Raw genomic sequence first — 6,000 nt, 5'->3', positions numbered from 1 at the left:
ATACAAAGGCAAGGACCATATGAGAGGCGTAACCAAAGGTGTAAAGATGTGAGTGTAAAAAGACACTGAATGATACTACAACAGCTTTTACATAATTTAAATCCTAAAATGAGATTTTTTTCTTTACTTATATAAGCTTTTGATTTCTATTCTTCAACTGTATAGTTGGTAAATTAAAATTATTTTTGCAGTTCACAAGAGCATTAATTATACACGTGTTTCTCAGCCTGTCAGAGCCTTATTGGACATATTTTATATAGGAGGGTTAAATGAGCCAATTAAGGATGCATCTCATTAACATATAACAAATATGTTTACCGAATTACTAAAGAACTAATGATCTGCTGAAACATCCATGTATATATAGTGTCTGAAATTAAGTAATTACATACACAAACCTATGCATTTTGCAGGTGTATTTCATTGTAAATGTCTTGTGCTTAAAATTGCCCTTCTATTTGTATTTATCATGTCGCTCATTTTTGCAAACCTGAGCCTTGGAAAGGAAAAATATCATTGCTGCAAAAGGTTAGGTTTCCAGTAAATGTATTATTTAAACACAGAACACAATAAAAAACGTACAGGGGATTCTGACTGTTTAGAGAGAAAGGGGAAAGAGTTCAGGCACCCTGTGCTTGGTACCATATGCGCTTTGTATTACCTCAGAGACAGGTAAAGATTTAGCAGTTTGCTGGTGGTCTGGTATGAAATTCTCTGAAGTTACTGGCACTGTAATATGTATTTTATATAATCTAGCATGCACTAATGCTACTTCTGTGCTTTAAGCTTAAAAAGATGGAATTTATTTAACTTATGACTTGCTCTCAGGCAAAAATATTAGTAGGCTGCATTGAATAATATTTTTTTGTAACAAAACATGTTTTTAAAATTTTCAATATACTGTATCAATAAAACTGAAATTTATAATGACAATAGAAATGCAGACTATACGAGTATTAAAAACACATTGTACGCTTCTTAGCTGTACTATGATATCATGCATTGTAAAACTAATAATAACATAGAAGAACATGCTGTCATTTAAAAATTGTCTAAAACAAAAGTCAACCGTCTAGACAGATTTTGCAATTTTTTTTAACTTTAATCCATTTTTTTTAATAATTGCTTTTGTTCATTGTGGGTTAAAGGGTAGCAAAGCATATCTTGCCAGCATCTAGATACAAAACAGAGTAATTTGCTGAATGGCACAAACAAAGTAAAAAAAATAATAAATCAAGCGACTCAAACCTGCAGTCTGCCTCTGAATTATTATATTACGTAACAATTAAAAGCTAAACCAATTGCATAATTTTGCTCATTTTTTAAAATTTAATAATAGTCTTTCTTTGAATGTAGAGTTTGTTATAACCTATTTGAAGAATTGTACACTTGTGATCTGTGCAGAGCTTGCATGTTCTTGTGTGTCTTTTTAAGTTTTCTAAAGATAGTCAAATTCTCCATTCAGGTTAAATGGCCCATAGCTTGTGTGTGAATGAATGTACTCTGTAATTTACTGTCATCCTGTCCAGAGTTAGTTTTTGTCGTTCACTTATTTTCTTCACTTGAAAATGTTTCAGTAAAGGGCAGCACAGTGGAAGCGCTGCTGTCTCACAAAAAGAACTCTGAGGTTTGCACCCCAAGCTTTCCTTGCGTTATGTTTCCATGTTCCCCCTGTGTCCACGTGAGTTTGCGTCTGTGAGCGGGTTACCTTCCACAGTTCAAAGACCTGCAGGTTAGATGTATAGGTGACGCTAAACTGACCCCAGTGTGTGTGTGTGTATGTGTGTGTATTCACCTTGCGATGGACTGGCACCCTGACCAGGATATTGTTCCTGCCTTAAGCCCTATGCTTGCTAGAATAGGCTCCAGTCCTCTGCAATCTTACTAAGTATTCAGCAGAAATTGAAAGTGATATTGTATGTTTCATTAAATATTACAGAAAGTATTACTTACTGTATATAGTTTAATATAGTTTAATGCAGCGATATGCTTTGACATTGAACACATATTAATATACTTTATAACAGCTTGCCCTTTAGAATATCCTTATTTAATGAAGCAAAATACCGTAGGCATAAAACATTAGTTACTGGGACATTGTAGTGACATTAATTATGTGAAATCAGTGATACTGTAATTTGTTCTCTTTTGTGGCAGATGAACAAATGTACCCATCTTAAAAATTCCTGTTGAGTTAAATGGAACTTCAACTTCCAGTTACTACATTCTGATAATAAATAAGCATCCCCCAACTGAATATCTTCATAAAAGGACACCCTGCCATAAATGAGCAAATTTTCCTTGAAGTATTAAAAATTCTTTATGATATTTAATAACATCAATACACTTCCCATTTTTGTACTGTATTTTTAATTTTTAATTATTATTTTTGACTTGTTTAATAGTTTTCAGGTCTTATTCCAAAATATAAATAAATAAACATGTCCTTTATTTTAGACAAAATATTTTGCTACTTGTTGATCATTCTGAGTTATTTTTCATACTAAAGAGAGAATTTAAACTAAAATGCAGCATTAGATATGTGAGTATATTGAATTGAAACAGTATATAGAACCTGTTGAACAGTGTTATTTAATAAATTGATAAAAGTGTGAAATCCTACAGACAAAGCACCATTCATTCATAACTTCCTTATCCTTTTGGCTCTGTTCACTTTGAATACTTTCAAGGGGCTGTCAGTTTAGGCTGAAATGAATATTTGTTTTATGATCTTTAAATACTTCTTTTCTTCCTATATTCTTACAAAACAAAGTCATTTTTGACAATTAAATAACTTCGAGTTTCAATAGAAAATACACATCATCTGCTTATGAGACAAATGCATATAAATTATTTTAATATTATAAACAAACTTTGTGTTTTTTATATGGTTATTTTTTTCTTCACTCAAATAGGATATTATTTCATAAAAATGTGTTGTTTAAAAATAAAATCCTTCATGACTACTAAAGGTATGGTATAGGACAATGGGAGATCTCTGGATATTTAAAGAAACAGCTCTGCAGTGTAATATTTAACTGCTAATTAACAAATCATCCCATAGGAAGCCTTATAAAAGTCAGCTTTGCATTTACCTTTGCTTTGCCAAAATTTTGATCCAGGAATGTTTATATTTTTGCTAGAATGGCATTTTCCCTTGGAATGTCTGTAAATGTGTCTCGGTGCAAGAATGCTCCTTTCTTTTTTGTCTGTTTTGCCGAGGATGCTTGTAGGATTACAAGCAACTGTTAAAACAGCTTCAGTGTTACTGCCAAAAGTGGAGAACTCCTTTAACTTATATCCTGAGCTCTGCAAAGCTGCATGTCTGCTTATAATCAAAACCAAATGGCCAAAATTTAGTTCCCAGCCTGAGAGACACCCAGGGCAACTGAAAGGAAGTCATTCTGCGAAGGCATAAGAACGCAGAAAATATAAACAGATGATCCTTTAAGAAAAGCTGAACAGCAACAGGGGATGTAAAAGATGTGGGCTGTTCCAAAGATATGATTCAGGCTTTGTCAAACTGGAAAGAAAACGACATCTACAAGTGTTAGTGTCAGCAGAATTTTAATATGATCAAGATGGAGACGGTCTTTCGGCTGTTACAGTTCTGGATTTGTCCAACTCTGGAGACTTTACAGGAAAAGTAACTGCAGCAACTGCCATAAAATATAGAAATGTGGATATGTAAATGGAGTAGGTTTGCTTTAATTAATCGATGAGGTTTATGTTTGTGGAAAGAATCTATCCCATCTTCTGCTTTGCTGTTCGATGAGCAGTAAGTATCATTCTGACTTTATCATACAGTGTACACGTGTGACTGAAGCTTAGGTTTGAACATCAGCTTTTTTAGCTGAGAACAGCATGTAAATGGCCAGTTAGTTTTGTTGTTTTACAAGTTGACTACAAAAAATAAATTCTGTGTTTGCTAATTATATTTGACATACAGACATAAGGGTAAGTTCACATGATATTGCATGCACTCCATGTGTAAGTGTTTATTCACAGTTTACATATATGTATATAAACACATATACATACATATATGCTTGTAATTGCTCATGTAATTTAATTGTTTTTTAGTGAAAGTGCTTAATAAGAATGGCATCAATATCATCATATATGTATGTGCTGTATATTTCATATACACATATAAACTATATGTGTACATCCATCCAGTTTTCAAACTTGCTTAATGAGTAAAATTCCGTACTGCCTGGCTATACAGCATTTTAAATCGATAGATAGACAGATTCCGTGGCTCAGGGTTACAAAGGGCAGGTTTAATAGTGAGCAGATCCATGATTGTTTATGGCGATATAGTAATTATCAGGAGAAAATTTAGCAGTTTTCAGGCCAACAATTGGTCTTAACTTACATTCCGTTTTAAGCATATAGTGCGGGAGTTAATGCTTTGCTTCACCCTCACAGTTGTAGCATTGTGAATTCAAATCCCACAATATCTTTGCGGAGTTTACATGTTCTCTCAATGTCTTCATGGGTTTTCCTCTGGGTGCTTTGGTTTTGCTCCCACATCTCTATGGATATGCAAGTTAGTTTAACTGGGAACTCCAAATTAGCCCCATTTTGAGCAAGTGTGTGTCTGTGTACATACCTTGTAATGGACTGGTACCCTGTGCACCCTCCTTGTTACTAGGATATTCCCTGGCTACTCGTGACTCAAACTTGGCTTAAAAAAGGTTGGATAATGTATATATATATATTTATATGTATGAGTATATACAAATAAGTGGATATCAATGAAAAAATATCAAATGTAGTTCTATTCTGAAAATTGTAAGGTTTGAAGCATATGGTTTTTAAATGATAAACCATCATTACATCTGTGAATATGCCTATACAGTGAGTATGTACAGAACATCCATAATACATTTGACTATTCAACTAAAATTGTCTTTGGGCTAAATATGTATTTTTTTATTTTCTTTTTTTTGAATTGCGCTTTCAATTAAACAGATATCCATTTACATTGTTATGGTTATAAGGTCTTATTCACATTTTCACTTTAGATGGACCCATTTCTAATACACCTTTGACTATCTTATTCAGTGGACAAACGCTTTTAACATTTTTATTTTAAATCACATTCAGAGTGCTCTACCTAGTCCGACATGAGCATGCTGCTTCAAGGCAGGAAATACTTAACCGGCAATGTGGGTCTGGTCAGCATGCGGCCCCCCTCATGCAAAACATTAGTCTGAAGTTTGTAGACAGGAGTCACAGGAAAAAACTCTTGACAGAACTCAGCCCAGCTGAGTTGCCTTCCAAGAAGAGTTCTTTTCTCACAGCTGCATTTGCAGAAAAGGCTTCAAAACGGAATGCTCTTCTTTCTAAGGAAATGTATGCTATATTATTTTGACAGCTACAATGTTGGCTCTCAGAATGTCATGAACAGCAGATAAATAATTTCCGCTCTTGTTCCGAATTAAGGTAAGCAAGCCTTTCACAACAGATACCATGTAGTACCTGCAGACCACATGTTGTGAGAAGCTGTTTTCCTTCTTGCCTGATGTGCATTCAATGCAGAATTACATAGGAACAGGAGATGGCAGCTGCTTATTTGTTTCAGGAAATGTTTCAGTAGTAATTTTTTTGTATTGTCTGTTAATGTATTTGTGCTAGGAATTCCAACTAACTTTTGAAAGAGAAACAAAAACTGAAAGGTTTCAAAATCAAAATGCAGATTGTTACTCCTTGATTGGTGTCATTCTTACATTTACACTAACATTTATTTACTTAGTAGACGCTTTTATCCAAAACAACTTACAAAAGACGTCAGAATACTCGAGTAAACATCAATCTAAAGGGTTGACAGGGAACAAGTGTTACAAGACAAGGATTCAAAATTGGGCATCATAACTGAAGAGCTCAGAAAAAACTACAGGCTAGTTATGATTCCTAGGTTACAAAACCTAACAGCTAATATCAGTTAGACAAGAACTCACCAAACAAAACACTCTCCTCCTTAAAAACACCAAG

The 6,000-nt window shown here is 33.9% G+C and overlaps 1 protein-coding gene across 1 annotated transcript in view; it reads left to right on the top strand.

Annotated features, from left to right (window-relative positions):
• Positions 1–3,359: 3,359 nt before the first annotated feature.
• LOC120527467 (rho GTPase-activating protein 7-like) overlaps positions 3,360–6,000 on the top strand; it is a 349,930-nt gene continuing 347,289 nt past the window's right edge. Inside the window, exon 1 of the mRNA XM_039750907.1 lies at positions 3,360–3,778. The gene's annotated coding sequence lies outside the window, so the exon portion shown is untranslated. The remainder of the gene's footprint in view (positions 3,779–6,000) is intronic.

The sequence above is a fragment of the Polypterus senegalus genome, chromosome 4, assembly GCF_016835505.1.
Source record: "Polypterus senegalus isolate Bchr_013 chromosome 4, ASM1683550v1, whole genome shotgun sequence".
In the NCBI taxonomy this organism is placed as follows: Eukaryota; Metazoa; Chordata; class Cladistia; order Polypteriformes; family Polypteridae; genus Polypterus; species Polypterus senegalus.
The sequence above is the reverse complement of the archived record's forward strand: the minus strand, read 5'-3'. Positions and strand labels throughout refer to the sequence as shown.